Below are 16,637 nucleotides of genomic sequence, written 5' to 3' on the forward strand. Positions count from 1 at the left end.
GGCAAGTCTTCTTCTTCTTTTGAGTTTAACGGCGGAAGGCATCCAATATGTTGCATTACCGCCTTCAACTGGACTATAATATAAATCCATTATACTTTGTGAAACAAAATGGGAAAAGGAAAAACAAAACAAAAATATTATAAAAACACCCTACCAACTAACTCTACACTCATTAAAAGCCCACTACCAAATTCCACTACTTTGACCCTATCTGCTCCTGCACCATGCCAACAGCCTGGGTGGACGGGACACCACCACTCAACACATCCTGTAACACTTCTGAAGTCAAATCTCGAATGCCAAAATACATTTCTGCAGCTGGCACCACAACATCTATTTTCTGTGATAACCATTGCTATGAACGCTAAGAAGCCAACCTTACTGAAGCATACAGTACCAGTCAAAAGTTTGGACACACCTACTCATTCAAGTTTTTTCTTTATTTGTATTATTTTCTACATTGTAGAATAATAGTGAAGACATCAAAACAATGAAATAACACATGGAATCATGTAGTAACCAAAAGTGTTAAACAAATCAAACACCCTTTGTCTTAGCTGCCGAGTGGCACAGCGGTCTAAGGCACTGCATCTCAGTGCTAGAGGCGTCACTACAGACCCTGGTTTGATCCTGGGCTGTATCACAACCGGCCGTGATCGGGAGTCCCATAGGGCGGTGAACAATTGGCCCAGCGTAGTCCGGGTAAGGGGAGGGTTTGGTCGTGGTAGGCAGTCATTGTAAAATAAGAATTTGTTCTTAACTGACTTGCCCAGATAAATAAAGGTTAAATAGTCTTGGCATTCTCTCAACCAGCTTCATGAGGTCGTGACCTGGAATGCATTTCAATTAACAGGTGTGCCTTGTTAAAAGTTCAATTGTGGAAAGTCTTTCCTTCTTAATGTGTTTGAGCCAATCAGTTGTGTTGTGACAAGGTAGGGGTGGTATACAGCAGATAGCCCTATTTGTAAAAAGACCAAGTCCATATTATGGCAAGAACAGCTCAAATAAGCAAAGAGAAACGGCAGTCCACCATTACTTTAAGACATGAAGGTCAGTCAATCCGGACCGCCACAGGAAAGAAAGACGCAGAGTTACCTCTGCTGCAGAGGATAAGTTCATTAGAGTTACCAACCTCAGAAATTGCAGCCCAAATAAATGCTTCACAGAGTATACAAGTAACAGACACATCTCAACATCAACTGTTGAGGAGACTGCGTCAATCAGGCCTTCGTGGTCGAATTGCTGCAAAGAAAACACTACTAAAGGACACCAATAAGAAGAAGAGACTTGTTGGGCCAAGAAACACGAGCAATGGACATTAGACCGGTGGAAATCTTTGAGATTTTTGGTTCCAACCGCCGTGTCTTTGTGAGACGCAGAGTAGGTGAACGGATGATCTCTGCATGTGTGGTTCCCACCGTGAAGCATGGAGGAGGAGGTGTGATGGTGTGGGTGTGCTTAGCTGGTGACACTTGTGATTTATTTAGAATTCAAGGCACACTTAACCAGCATGGCTACCACAGCATTCTGCAGCGATCCCATCTGGTTTGCGCTTACTATCATTCTATCATTCGTTTTTCAACAGGACAATGACCAAAAACACACCTCCAGGCAATTTTAAGTGGCCCCTGTGTTGAGGATCAGCGTGGAGGATGTGTTGTTACCTACCCTTACCACCTGGGGGCGGCCCGTCGAAGTCCAGGATCCAGTTGCAGAGGGAGGTGTTTAGTCCCAGGATTGAACACAGCTGTAGTCAATGAAACGCATTCTCACGTAGGTGTTCCTTTTGTCCAGGTGGAAAAGGGCAGTGTGGAGTGCAATAGAGATTGCAACATCTGTGGATCTGTTGGGGCGATATGCAAAGTGCAGTGGGTCTAGGGTTTCTGGGATAATGGTGTTGATGTGAGACATGACCAGCCTTTCAAAGCACTTCATGGCTACAGACGTGAGTGCTACGGGTCGGTAGTCATTTAGGCAGGTTACCTTAGTGTTTTTGGGCACGGGGACTGTGGTGGTCTGCTTAAAACATGTTGGTATTACAGACGCGGACAGGGAGAGGTTGAAAATGTCAGTGAAGACACTTGTCAGTTGGTCAGCGCATGCTTGCAGTACAAGTGCTGGTAATCCGTCTGGCCCTGCGGCCTTGTGAATGTTGACCTGTTTAAAAGGTCTTCCGGAACAGCTGGTGCTCTCATGCATGTTTCAGTGTTATTTGCCTCGAAGCGAGCATAGAAGTAGTTTAGCTCGTCTGGTAGGCTTGTGTCACTGGGCAGCTCTCGGCTGTGCTTCCCTTTGCAGTCTGTAATAGTTTGCAAGCCCTGCCACATCCGACGAGCGTCAGAGTCGGTGTAGTACGATTCGATCTTAGTCCTGTATTGGCGCTTTGCCTGTTTGATGGTTCGTCGGAGGGCATAGCGGGATTTCTTATAAGCTTCAAGGGTTAGAGTCCCGCTCCTTGAAAGCTTTAGCTCAGTGCGGATGTTGTCTGTAATCCATGGCTTCTGGTTGGGGTATGTACGTACAGTCACTGTGGGGACGACGTCATCGATGCACTTATTGATGAAGCCAATGCCTGATATGGTGTACTCCTCAATGCCATCGGAGGAATCCCGTAACATTTTCCAGTCTGTGCTAGCAAAACAGTCCTGTAGCTTAGCATCTGCTTCGTCTGACCACTTTTTTATTGATCTAGTCACTGGTGGTTCCAGCTTTAATTTTTGCTTGTAAGCAGGAATCAGGAGGATAGAATTATGGTCAGGTTTGCCAAATGTAGGGTGAGGGAGAGCTTTGTATGCACCTCTGTGTGTGGAGTAAAGGTGGTCCAGAGTTTATTTTCCTCTGGTTGCACATTTAACATGCTGACAGAAATTTGGTAAAATGGATTTAAGTTTCCCTGCAGTAAAGTCCCCAACTACTAGGAGAGCCGCCTCTGGGTGAGTGTCTTCTTGTTTGCTTATGGCGAAATACAGCTCATTCAATGCTGTCTTAGTGCCAGCCTCTGACTGTGGTGGTATGTAAACAGCTACGAAAAATACAGATAAACTCTCTAGGTAGATAGAGTGGTCTACAGCTTATCATGAGATACTCTACCTCAGGCGAGCAATAGCTGGAGACTTCCTTACAAATCGTGCACCAGCTGTTATTTACAAAAATACATAGTCAGCCGCCCCTTGTCTTACCAGACGCTGCTGTTCTATCCTGCCGGTACAGAGTATAACCAACCAGCTGTATGTTGATAATATCGTCATTCAGCCACGACTCAGTGAAGCATAAAATATTACAGTTTTGAATGTCCCGTTGATAGTTTAATCTTCCGTGTAGGTCATCGATTTTATTCTCCAAAGATTGCACGTTTGCTAGCAGAATGGAAGGAAGTGGGGGTTTATTCGATCGCTTACAAATTCTCAGAAGGCAGCCTGCCCTCTGGCACCTTTTTTTCCGACTCCTCTTTGCGCAAATCACGGGGATCTATGCCTGTTCCCGAGAAAGCAGTATATTGTTCTCGTTGGGCTCGTTCAGACTCGTCAAAGGAAAAAAAGGATTCTGCCCGTCCGTGGTGAGTAATCACAGTCCTGATGTCCAGAAGTTATTTTCGGTCATAAGCGACGGTAGCAGCAACATCATGTACAAAAAAGTCTGCTGTAAGGGAAAGCATTTTTATTAACTTGACATGTGAATCTGGCCTGGGACAAACATTGTCTATTATATAGGGATTCCTATGACTTGGGAGCAATCAGCCAATGAAGAAGAAGAAAATGTACTACTTTAAAATAAAGTAGTCAACTTGGTGGGGATTGCTATGAGTAGGGAGCAATCAGCCAATGAAGAAGGAAATGGACTACTATAAAATGGAGATGTTTTCAATTGCACTGTCCATGCCATCGCAGATGCTAGAATGGCACAGATACAAAGATGAGTCCTCTATCTCTATGCCTGTTGTTCACACTCGTATCTGCCCTCTCATTGGTTAGAATGGTCCCACCTGATCTCACCTCTTCCATTGTTAGAGCGGTCACTTGAATATCTCATGAATATAATAGGCAATCTTTGTCCCAGGCCAGATTCACATTTCAAGTTAATCAAAAATTAGATTTTCCAAAAGGTAAAAAAATCTCTTTAAAAATGTCAAAATACAATCAACTTGATCATTTACATTCTTATAAACCATGAAAACCTGCTGAAACTGTTAAGCTTACCACCTGAACATGACTTCATTACATCAATAACAATGTTCAGACATTATTTTTCAAACTGCAGGATCAAGCAGATTCAAGCCTGAAGAGTTAGTGCATGTTGTTTGTCAGATTATTACCTCACTCTTTCTCAGATACCTGGGTTTAGAGAAAAGCACTTCTCCATGCCTGTCGGATCTGTTTCCATCGAGTGCCAAGAATGGAGGCAGCAATGAAGAAAAATACCAGGATAAGGCCCTTGGCCAGAGACAAAATACAACTCACCTGGAGGTAGAAGGGTGGAGGGAAAGCTTTAATCATACTGCCATCATCTATTTATAACATTTCACATCTTGGGACAGCAGAGTCTCACCTGTGTAATACCTGGTGAGGGGGAAAGCCAGCTGGGGCCAGCACACATCATTCCTGTCGAAGTCATACTCTGTAAAGTTAATCTGAATGCTGAAGGACACCAGGGCAGAACCACGTCAGAGTTTTATTCACAGCACTTCCCAAACCTTTCAACGTAGTCATAAAAACATTATACGGAGGCTGTTGATTTCAATTCTGAGGGCTTTAGTATTTCAGGGGTCACCTGGTTTTGGGTGGTCCTGTGTTGATGGGGATATCAGTGAAGGTGATGGAGAAGGTGACAGGGAAAGACTGAGTCCCAGATGGGGCAACACTCACATCAGAGACAGTAGTCCTAACAAGGAGGACTTTATTCAATCACACTTTGTTTTGTCTCAACAGAGGGACAGCACAGACAGAAAGGTAACATAGGTGTGATGGCAATGGACAGTGTTATAGGCTTTTGCCACTTATCTGACTTCCACTGCTTGGATCTCCCACTGAGACAACCCCCCCACCACCACCACCTCTGTCACAATGACCCTATCGTGGATGTGCCGGTGGGACGGAATCCCAGAACATGTTCCAGTACCACCCCCCACAGGCTGGCTGCAGTTCAGTTTCACAACTGTGAGTTCATCTATGTGTTGGTCACAGAAGTGGAATGGAGAAGCAACAAAGCCAAAATGATGAATTAATAGGGTGAATATTTAAGCTAATATTAGGATTTAATAGTTAAAGTTAAAAGGGTTTGATCAACCAGTCAGCCAGGGTAAGGAAATCTGGCTCTCCATCCTGGCTTTGTGTATTGCTGTGATCAGTGCCCTCTGAAGAGGCCACAGTCTGACTAACAGAGGTAGAAGAAGAAGGTCAAACATTCTACAGAGAGACATGGATCCTTCTCATTTGTATGCATTGAGCGGTATTTTGATCAACTTCTCAGTGTGTGTATCCAGTGACTTACCTGAACAGAATATATTGGGTCAGGTTCTCACTATAGTCCAATCCTAGTGCCTTAGCCTGAATAAAAATGTACATAAAGATGTGCAGAGTTTGATAATTGAGACCTTTAAAGCCATTGATTTTCCAGTGCACTATTCATGGTACAAAAATGGCTGTTACCTGGCTTCCAAAGATTGACTGGTGTCCTCTGTATGACTGTGCCATTTTCCATGGTGTTCACAACCCCAACAATCACAGGCCTGCCCACCTGGTAAGCAGAGAGAGATAACACAAAGCTTTATCTGTAAATCTGTGAAACTGTCAGTCAAAAATCAGTCTCATCTTTTTATGTTGCACATTAAGCTCCCCTTCACTCATGCTGCCAAACATACCCTTGTAAAACTGACCATCCTACCAATCCTCGACTTTGGTGATGTCATTTACAAAATAGCCTCCAAAACCCTACTCAATAAATTGGATGCAGTCTATCACAGTGCCATCCGTTTTGTCACCAAAGCCCCATATACTACCCACCACTGCGACCTGTACGCTCTCGTTGGCTGGCCCTCGCTTCACACTCGTCGCCAAACCCACTGGCTCCAGGTCATCTACAAGACCCTGCTAGGTAAAGTCCCCCCTTATCTCAGCTCGCTGGTCACCATAGCAACGCCCACCCGTAGCACGCGCTCCAGCAGGTATATCTCTCTGGTCACCCCCAAAACTAATTCTTCCTTTGGCCGCCTCTCCTTCCAGTTCTCTGCTGCCAATGACTGGAACGAACTACAAAAATCTCTGAAACTGGAAACACTTATCTCCCTCACTAGCTTTAAGCACCAGCTGTCAGAGCAGCTCATTCATTACTGCACCTGTACATAGCCCATCTATAATTTAGCCCAAACAACTACCTCTTTACCTACTGTATTTATTTATTTTGCTCCTTTGCACCCCATTATTTCTATCTCTACTTTGCACCTTCTTCCACTGCAAACCACCATTCCAGTGTTTTTTTACTTGCTATATTGTATTTACTTCACCACCATGGCCTTTTTATATTTTTATTTATTTATATATATATTTTGTTTGCCTTCACCTCCCTTATTTCACCTCACTTGCTCATATTGTATATAGACTTATTTTTCACTGTATTATTGACTGTATGTTTGTTTTACTCCATGTGTAACTATGTGTTGTTGTATGTGCCGAACTGCATTGCTTTATCTTGGCCAGGTCGCAATTGTAAATGAGAACGTGTTCTCAATTTGCCTACCTGGTTAAATAAAGGTTAAAAAAAAAATAAAAAAAATTGAAACGCTTAAAAGAAGTGTATATGGTTGCACGAACCTGGGTTCCCTGAGTTGGGCGAAGCCAAAGCATCCCAGAAACACAACTGAATAACTGTCTGTCAAAGCCACTGTGAGAGGAAGAGGAAATACAAACACACAACAGCAGGAGAATTAGGTGTTAATCGGTGACGAACACAACGTCAGCTTTTGAATGATACTACAGATACGTAGTTATACCCAGCAGGGAAAACTAAAAGAAAGAGGCCCCTACCATTAGCAGAAGGGACGTGCCCAAGTATGCAGGTTAGTGTGATACTTGTAGGGCTGTTCCTTCCCCAGAATAATTTATATTCAAGGTTACATTTGCTCACAGCGGACTGCCATCTTCAGCCACAGGACTCAAGACAAAGGGGCTCAGGTCAACAGCCATTTCATCCGTGATATCTGTGACTACACCTAAAATGTTTCCCCAATGAGCACACAAAAATACAATGCAAATCAATCAGAATAAAACAGATAACGATCAAGTTGAAGTAGTAAGTAATTGTTCTGCTCATGGGGAGAGAGTCATACCCCCTTGGCCATCCCTCACTTCAGTTGGTGGCATTTGTAAGGTTGGGTCCAGTTGGGCAGGACAGGAGACCACACACTGCTCTTAGTTTTTCAAAAAGGTCACAGTGGCATTATCTACACACTGGCCAACCAGGAAGATCTGAGGGATTAAGACAGAAATTAGACATAACAGTTACTGTGAGAGTTCTGACTGTTCACTTACAAACACAGACAGACAAACAGACAGAGAGAGAGACACACAGAGAGAGACAGAGAGATATCCCGCTGCTGGTAGTCATCGGTGGGCAGTGGAGCTGACAGCACTACACTTTGGAAAGATGGCCTGGGCTTTGGTGTGCTGGAGCAGCTATAGAAGACAGTATAGAAGAAGACAACACATTTCAGATCAAGACAAAGATAATGCAGTAAAAAGGGACATATAGCAAACAAAAAAAAGCTTCCAATTAAGATCGAAGTCTATCTCTATGACAACTGGATTTTGAGACACAAAAATGTATAGGAAATAGGTGTCTCACACTGTGTCCCCTTCATAAAAAAAGTCCAAGGAAGGGATTGTTGTCAGGCAGCAAGATGACGCAGAGCAATGGGAACAAATCGGGGGCTTTTTCAGCAGACTGTGCATAGCACAGGTAATACGGAACTGGAGAGACTTTCTGTCCAAAGAGCCCCAAAAGACACTGGCCATGAAACAGCTTCAGGGCAACAGTCCTGTGGGAGACACATGACAGAAACACCATAACCTGATGAACAGACATAAACAGAATCAAAATGTCTACTCTTTCCATGGGTAAAGTGGATCAGTATGTGTAATGATGGATGTAAATACCTTGTCACAGCAGCAGCACACATCACAGGCTCCCACCGTGAGGTCACAGCGACGTGAAGTCACAGGGACAGGAGCCCAGGGGCCAGTATACTTGGTTGGGAATGACTGTTTTGTTGTCTGACAAAATTGAGAGAGCACTATTAAAAAGGGGATAACCAAACAATTAAAATAAGTACTAAAATATCCCTTGGATTCGCCAAAACATACTTGCTCTAAAAAGACAGACTTACCAGACACCGGTTCAGTGGGAGACACCTGGGCATAAATCCTAGCCTGGATGAGCAGTGAGGCAGACACAGAGTCTACAGCATACACAGTGGCTTAGGACAGCAGTCTGTGTCTGTGTCAAGATTATTACCACACAGGAGCAGGCTGTGGTTCAGACTCAGCTGCACTCGAAACAGAGGAGAGAGGTTGCCGTGACCTACCGTCATTGCTCTTTGCATCCGTAATCAAAACAATCAGAAGTATGCATGCACATCGACAAAGGGGGCCCAGCGTTACGAGGGGACACGGCTAGCACGGAAGCCCGATAAGCCACTCCCCCCCAAAATTGGGGGGGAACACGAGGAGATTAGAGACCTGAGCCAACTCCTCGTGCTTACCGTGGGGAGAGTGTGACTAGTCAAGCCCCATGTTATGCGGCTCTGTGCAGTGTGTCTCCAGTGCGCACTCATAACCCGGTGCGCTATATTCCAGCTCCCCGCATCGGCCGGGCTAGAGTGGGCATCCAGCCAGGACGAATGGTGCCAGCTCTACGCTCCAGACCTTCAGTGCGCCTCCTCGGCCCAGTATATCCGTAGTCCCGTGTGGCTCAGTTGGTAGAGCATGGCGCTTGCAACGCCAGGGTTGTGGGTTCAATTCCCATGGGGGGACCAGGATGAATATGTATGAACTTTCCAATTTGTAAGTCGCTCTGGATAAGAGCGTCTGCTAAATGACTTAAATGTAATGTAAATGTATCCTGCGCCGGCTCTACGCACAGTGTCTTCGGTGCGCTCTCACAGCCCAGTGCGTCCTGTGCCAACGCCCCACAGTTGCCGGGCTAGGGTGAGCATCCAGCCAGGACGGGTTGTGCCAGCTCTGCTCCCCAGATCTCCAGTGATGATCCATGGCACTAAGCCTCCAGTGACGATCCATGGCACGAAGCCTCCAGTGACGATCCATGGCACGAAGCCTCCAGTGATGATCTATGGCACGAAGCCTCCAGTGATGATCCATGGCACGAAGCCTCCAGTGATGATCCATGGCACGAAGCCTCCAGTGATGAGTCATGGCACGAAGCCTCCAGTGATGAGTCATGGCACGAAGCCTCCAACGACGGCCTCCAGTCCGGAGCCCCCAGCGACGGTCCCCAGTCCGGAGCCCCCAGCGACGGTCTCCAGTCCGGAGCCTCCAGCGACGGTCTCCAGTCCGGAGCCTCCAGCGACGGTTCCCAGTCCGGGGCCCGCAACGAGGGTCCCCAGTCCGGAGTCTCCAGTGACGGTCTCCAGTCCGGGGCCCGCAACGAGGGTCCCCAGTCCGGAGTCTCCAGTGACGGTCTCCAGTCCGGGGCCCGCAACGAGGGTCCCCAGTCCGGGGCCCGCAACGAGGGTCCCCAGTCCGAAGCCCCCAGCAACGGTCCCCAGTCCGGAGCCTCCAGTGATGAGTCATGGCACGAAGCCTCCAACGACGGCCTCCAGTCCGGAGCCTCCAGCGACGGCCACCAGTCCGGAGCCTCCAGCGACGGCCCGCAACGTGGGTCCCCAGTCCGGAGCCCCCAGCGACGGTCTACAGTCCGGAGCCCCCAGCGACGGTCCCCAGTCCGGAGCCCCCAGCGACGGTCCCCAGTCCGGAGGCCGCAACGAGGGTCCCCAGTCCAGAATCTCTAGTGACGGTCTCGAGTCCGGGGCCCGCAACGAGGGTCCCCAGTCCGGAGCCCCCAGCGACGGTCTCCAGTCCGGAGCCCCAACCGACGGTCCCCAGTCCGGGGCCCGCAGCGACAGTCCCCAGTCCGGGGCCCGCAGCGAGGGTCCCCAGTGGTGGAGTGGGGTCTACGTCCCGCACCAGGGCCGCAACCGCGGATAGATGCCCACCCAGACCCTCCCCTATAGGTTCAGGTTTTGCGGCCGGAGTCCTGTTAAAATTAGATCCACCAATAATATTAAGGGATTAGAAATCCATGGCTTAAAAACAAAGGTGTCATTGTACGCTGATGATTCATGTTTTCTTTTAAAACCACAATTAGATTCCCTCCACGGCCTCCTAGAGGATCTAGATACTTTTGTTAACCTCTCTGGATTAAAACCAAATTATGATTAGTGTACTATATTATGTATTGGATCACTAAGAAATGCTAATTTTACATCACCGTGTAGTTCACCAATAAAATGGTCTGATGGGGATGTGGACATAATCGGTATACAAATCCCAAAAGAAAGAAATGATCTCACTCCAATAAATTTTTATAGAAAGTTAAGATCTTCCTACCATGGAAAGGAAAATACCTGTCTATTTGTGGAAAAATCACCCTGATTAACTCTTTAGTCATATCACAGTTTACCTATTTGCTTATGGTTTTGGGACCCCTACACCTAGTGACCTGCTTTTTAAATTATATGAACAAAAAATATTCAATTTTATTTGGAATGGCAAGCCAGACAAAATGATAAGGGCCTATATAACGAATATGAATTCAGAGGGCAGAAATTATTAAATATTAAAGCATTAGACCTCTCACTAAAGGCATCAGTCATACAAAAGTTATACTTAAATCCAAACTGGTTCATTACATTTACATTACATTTAAGTCATTTAGCAGACGCTCTTATCCAGAGCGACTTACAAGTACATACATTCACACCTTATTGTACTGGCCCCCCGTGGGAAACGAACCCACAACCCTGGCGTTGCAAGCGCCATGCTCTACCAACTGAGCCACACGGGACTGGTTCTCTAGGAAATTGGTAGGAATGTCTCACTGTAACGGCGGTCCTCCTCCTCTTCGACCGAAAAGGAGGAGTATTGATCGAACCAAGGCGCAGTGGAGTTTGAACACATATTTATTAAACGAAAACACGAACTTAACTAAACTAACAAAACAACAAACGGTGTAGACAGACCTAGACGACGAACTTACATGAAACAAGAAGAACGCACGAATAGGGAACAGACTACATAAACCGAACAAACCGTAAACAGTCCCGTATGGTGCAAACATATACACAGACACGGAAGACAATCACCCACCACGAACACTGTGACAACGCCTACCTAAATATGACTCTTAATTAGAGGAACGCCAAACACCTGCCTCTAATTAAGAGCCATACCAGGCAACCCAAAACCAACACAGAAACAGAAAACATAGAATGCCCACCCAACCTCACGTCCTGACCAACTAACACACATAACAAACTAACATAAATAGGTCAGGAACGTGACATAACCCCCCCCATAAGGTGCGAACTCCGGCGCACCAGCACAAAGTCTAGGGGAGGGTCTGGGTGGGCATCTGACCACGGTGGTGGCTCAGGCTCCGGGCGATGTCCCCACCCCACCATAGTCAATCCCAACCTCCATCTACCCCTAAAAATGTCCACCCATATCCCACAAAATCCTCTTTGTAAAATCCATGACAGGGACAGCACCGGGACAGAGGGATAAATCAAGACAGAGGGATAGATAAGAATAAAGAGGTAGATCAAGATAGAGAGGGAGATCATAATAGAGGGGCAACTCCGGACTGAAAGGCAGCTCCGGACAGAGAGACAGCTCTGGACTGAGGGGCAGTTCTGGGTAAATAGCCGTTTCTGGCTGAAGGGCAGCTCATGGCTGACTGACGGCTCTCGACGCTCATGGCTGGCTGACGGCTCTCGACGCTCATGGCTGGCTGACGGCTCTCGACGCTCATGGCAGGCTGACGGCTCTCGACGCTCATGGCTCTCTGACGGCTCTCGACGCTCATGGCTCTCTGACGGCTCTCGACGCTCATGGCTCTCTGACGGCTCTGGCTGCTCATGGCTCGCTGGCGGCTCTGGCAGATCCTGTCTGGTTGGCGGCTCTGGCAGATCCTGTCTGGTTGGCGGCTCTGGCAGATCCTGTCTGGTTGGCGGCTCTGGCAGATCCTGTCTGGTTGGCGGCTCTGGCAGATCCTGTCTGGTTGGCGGCTCTGGCAGATCCTGTCTGGTTGGCGGCTCTGGCAGATCCTGTCTGGTTGGCGGCTCTGGCAGATCCTGTCTGGTTGGCGGCTCTGGCAGATCCTGTCTGACGGGCGGCTCTAGCGGCTCCTGTCTGGCGGGCGGCTCTAGCGGCTCCTGTCTGGCGGGCGGCTCTAGCGGCTCCTGTCTGGCGGGCGGCTCTAGCGGCTCCTGTCTGGCGGGCGGCTCTAGCGGCTCCTGTCTGGCGGGCGGCTCTAGCGGCTCCTGTCTGGCAGGCGGCTCTAGCGGCTCCTGTCTGGCGGACGGCTCTGTAGGCTCATGGCAGACGGGCGGCTTTGCAGGCTCATGGCAGACGGGCGGCTTTGCAGGCTCATGGCAGACGGGCGGCTTTGCAGGCTCATGGCAGACGGGCGGCTTTGCAGGCTCATTGCAGACGGATGGCTCAGACGGCGCTGGGGAGACGGATGGCTCAGATGGCGCTGGGGAGACGGATGGCTCAGATGGCGCTGGGGAGACGGATGGCTCAGATGGCGCTGGTGAGACGGATGGCTCTGGCCGGATAAGGCGCACTGTAGACCTGGTGCGTGGTGCCGGAACTGGAGGCACCGGGCTAAGGATACGCACCTTCATACTAGTGCGGGGAGCAGGGACAGGGCACACTGTACTCTCAAAGCCCACTCTATACCTGATGCGTGGTACCGGCACTGGTGACACCGGGCTGAGGACAAGCACATCAGGATTAGTAGGGGGAGAAGATACAGTGTGTACAGGGCTCTGGAGACGCACAGGAGGCTTAGTGCGTGGTGCCGGAACTGGAGGCACCGAACTGGATACACGCACTACAGGGAGAGTGCGTGGAGGAGGAACAGGGCTCAGGAGACGCACTGGTAGCCTAGTGCGTAGTGTAGGCACTGTAGGTACTAGGCTGGGGCGGGGAGGTGGCGCCGGAAATACCAGACCGTGGAGGCGTACTGGCACTCTTGAGCATTGAGCCTGCCCAACCTTACCTGGTTGAATACTCCCGGTTGCCCGACCAGTGCGGGGAGGTGGAATAACCCGCACCGGCCTATGTAGGCGAACCGGGGAAACCATGCGTAAGGCAGGTGCCATGTATGCCGGCCCGAGGAGACGCACTGGAGACCAGACGCGTTGAGCCGGCCTCGTGACACCTGGCTCAATGCCCAATCTAGCCCTACCAGTGCGGGGAGGTGGAATAACCCGCACTGGGCTATGCACTCATACAGGAGACACCGTGCGCTCTACTGCGTAACACGGCGCCTGCCCGTACTCCCGCTCTCCACGGTAAGCCTGGGAAGTGGGCGCAGGTCTCCTACCTGCCCTTGGCCCACTACCTCTTAGCCCCCCCCCAAGAAATTTTTGGGTGTTACTCACGGGCTTTTTGGGCTTCAGTGCCAGACACGTTCCCTCATAACTCCGGTTCCTCTCTCCGGTAGCCTCTGCTCTCCTCAGTGCCTCCAGCTGTTCCCATGGGAGGCGATCCCTACCAGCCAGGATCTCCTCCCATGTGTAGCAACCTTTCCCGTCCAATATATCGTCCCAAGTCCATTCCTCCTTCTTTTCCTGTCCCTTACTCCGTTTACTCCGCTGCTTGGCTCTGGATTGGTGGGTGATTCTGTAACGGCGGTCCTCCTCCTCTTCGACCGAAAAGGAGGAGTATTGATCGAACCAAGGCGCAGTGGAGTTTGAACACATATTTATTAAACGAAAACACGAACTTAACTAAACTAACAAAACAACAAACGGTGTAGACAGACCTAGACGACGAACTTACATGAAACAAGAAGAACGCACGAATAGGGAACAGACTACATAAACCGAACAAACCGTAAACAGTCCGTATGGTGCAAACATATACACAGACACGGAAGACAATCACCCACCACGAACACTGTGACAACGCCTACCTAAATATGACTCTTAATTAGAGGAACGCCAAACACCTGCCTCTAATTAAGAGCCATACCAGGCAACCCAAAACCAACACAGAAACAGAAAACATAGAATGCCCACCCAACCTCACGTCCTGACCAACTAACACACATAACAAACTAACATAAATAGGTCAGGAACATGACACTCACCCTGTCACGTCCTGACCTTAGTTCCTTTTTTATGTCTCTATTTTGGTTTGGTCAGGGAGTGAGTTGGGGTGGGCATTCTATGTTTTGTTCTGTGTGTTGTATTTCTATGTGTTTGGCCTGGTATGGTTCCCAATCAGAGGCAGCTGTCAATCGTTGTCTCTGATTGAGAACCATACTTGCTGCGATAGAGCCTGGGCTCGAACCCAGAGTCTCTGGTATATTGTTATTTTTTAAACAAGCCTTATGTCACGATCGTGTGGAGGATTGACGGACCAAAACGCAGCAGTAGGAAAATAAGCCATATTCCTTTTAATGAATACGAAAGTAAAACGAAACAAAAACACTTACACACTAAACAAAACGATCGTGAAGCTAATAACGAAGTACACACAGGCTACAAACGTATAACATAGACAATTACCCACATCAAATGAAAGCCTATGGCTACCCTAAATATGGTTCCCAATCAGAGACAACAGAAATCAGCTGTCTCTAATTGGGAACCCATTCAGGTAACCATAGACTCTCCTAGACAACTACACCAACATAGACACAGCTAGACACATGCACTCAACACAAACCCATACACTACACCCAACACCCCCTTTACCATATAACCACCCAAAACCTATAAAACACAAACATTCCCCATGTCACACCCTGACCTAACTAAAATAATAAAGAAAACAAATAATACTAAGGCCAGGGCGTGACACCTTAGAAAGTTGGTTGCAATTCAGTTGAATCCATCTGAAAAACATAACAAATAATACAACAAATATTGTGGATAAACTCAAATATACTAATTGATTAAAAAGTATTTTCGATTAAATGTTTAAAAAAGGTATAATTTTAGTGAATTATATCATAAATAGGACTGGTGGAGTTGTTCACACATGCAGCTAACACAGACATATGGAAATGTCTGCTCTAACCGAAATTGCAACCAACTAATTGCAGCATTACCACAAAAAATGGAAGAGGCAAGTAGAAGGGTAAAAAAGTAAGGAACTTGTCTGTCTTGTCTGGGCTTCTTAAAGAAAAACTAACAGGTCTGTGAGAGCCGGAATTCTTACTGGTTGGTAGGTGATCAAATACTTATGTCATGCAATAAAATGAAAATGAATTACTTAAAAATCATACAATGTGATTTTCTGGATTTTTGTTTCAGATTCCGTCTCTCACAGTTGAAGTGTACCTATGATAAAAATTACAGACCTCTACATGCTTTGTAAGTAGGAAGAACTGCAAAATCGGCAGTGTCTCAAATACTTGTTCTCCCCACTGTATGTAAACTTCTGGCCCACTGGAATTGTGATAAAGTGAATTATAAGTTAAATAATCTGTCTGTAAACAATTGTTGGAAAAATGACTTGTGTCATGCACAAAGTAGATGTCCTAACCGACTTGCCAAAACTATAGTTTGTTAACAAGAAATTTGTTGAGTGGTTGAAAAACGAGTTTTAATGACTTCAACCTAAGTGTATGTAAACTTCCGACTTCAACTGTAAGTTAAGAAATTCTGTGAAATAGCAGTTACAAATAGAAATCAAACTGGATGGACATCAGAAATAGAGGAAGGACAAAAAACAAACAAAATATAACTATTGTAAAATAGATTGTGTCTGTAAAATATGTATAAACTGAAGGTAGAAGCCTAAGTGTTGTTTATTAGTTTACTCCAATTGGGGGAAGGGTGGTAGGGTTTGCGTGGAATAATAAAGGTATATTCTAAAAAAAAGTATGTATATCTATATGAGTATGTGTATGTATGAATGTTTGTGTATGTATATGTATGGGTATGTACGTATATATATATTTACCAAAAAAAAGATATGAGGGATTGGAAATTATGCAGACAATTACAATGATGGAAGCAACAATCTTTCCGCAATATTAAGCTGATCCCCCCCCCCCAAAAAAAAGTACTACAGGCTGTGGTGCGTCCACTACCATATCTTCACTAGCATCACTTGTTTCCTCAATTATTTTAATCGCCTCCGCATAGGAGATTCGATTGACTGCTCTACCTTTTGCTACCTCAATCTCCTTCACCCTTACAGGGCACTCCAGGAACCCGGGATCATGATCACCACCACAATTGCAACACCGTCGTTTTTCTACACGTCGTTCTTCAATACCCTGTCCATCTGCACACACTTGAAACATGGCCAAATCCTTTACAATTCTAATGATACGGATATAGGTATAAGCGACATGGGCAGCCTCCCAGGGCGGCATCTTGCCGG

This window comes from Salvelinus fontinalis, chromosome 4, assembly GCF_029448725.1.
Source record: "Salvelinus fontinalis isolate EN_2023a chromosome 4, ASM2944872v1, whole genome shotgun sequence".
Classification (NCBI taxonomy): domain Eukaryota; kingdom Metazoa; phylum Chordata; class Actinopteri; order Salmoniformes; family Salmonidae; genus Salvelinus; species Salvelinus fontinalis.